The sequence below is a fragment of the Chelonoidis abingdonii genome, chromosome 17 (assembly GCF_003597395.2).
Source record: "Chelonoidis abingdonii isolate Lonesome George chromosome 17, CheloAbing_2.0, whole genome shotgun sequence".
In the NCBI taxonomy this organism is placed as follows: Eukaryota; Metazoa; Chordata; order Testudines; family Testudinidae; genus Chelonoidis; species Chelonoidis abingdonii.
This window is the reverse complement of record NC_133785.1, coordinates 19,951,130-19,951,936: the sequence shown is the minus strand read 5'-3', so window position 1 is coordinate 19,951,936 and position 807 is coordinate 19,951,130.

Below are 807 nucleotides of genomic sequence, written 5' to 3'. Positions count from 1 at the left end.
ATTTAGCAGGACTCTTGGAGAGTAACAGACATAACATGGTTAGCTTAGCCCAGGGGTCGGCAACCTTTTAAAAGTGGTGTGCCGAGACTTCATTTATTCACTCTAATTTAAGGTTTTGCGTGCCAGTCATACATTTTAACGTTTTTAGAAGGTCTCTTTCTATAAGTCTGTAATATATAACAAAACTATTGTTGTATGTAAAGTATATAAGGCTTTTAAATGTTTAAGAAGCTTCATTTAAAATTAAATTAAAATGCAGAGCCCCCTGGACCGGTGACCAGGACCTGGGCAGTGTAAGAGCCACTGAAAATCAGCTCGCATGCTGCTTTCGGCACCCGTGCCATAGTTTGTCTACCTCTGGCTTAGCCTAATGACGAGAACTAATCCTGCTTGTCTGTTCATTACTGTAGCATAATTAGCTGGTATGAAAAGGCTGATATTGTAAAGAAATAAAAGCTGGGTGTGAAAATGAAAGACAAAACCAGGGTGAAACCTTTGATATTTTCTATTCCCTTCATTTATTACCTTTACAGTTTACTGGAGTGATTGGATCTCTGACTTGGGTAGTTTCTGGTAGTTTAATGGATGGTTGCACTGAGGGCTTGAGTTCTCGGGCAGGACTACATAAAACCTGTTGGCTTCAATGAACAAAAAACAATTTGGGGTTAGGGGTGAATTTCAGTTCATCTGTTTTGCAGCTCTCAGTGTTGGGTTCACCCTGGCTTTCCACACTGAAATTTTACTTCAGATGTCTTCAAGGAGGGGGCAAAAGCTAGTGGACATTACCAGCCTTCTAGAGTCTCCAAA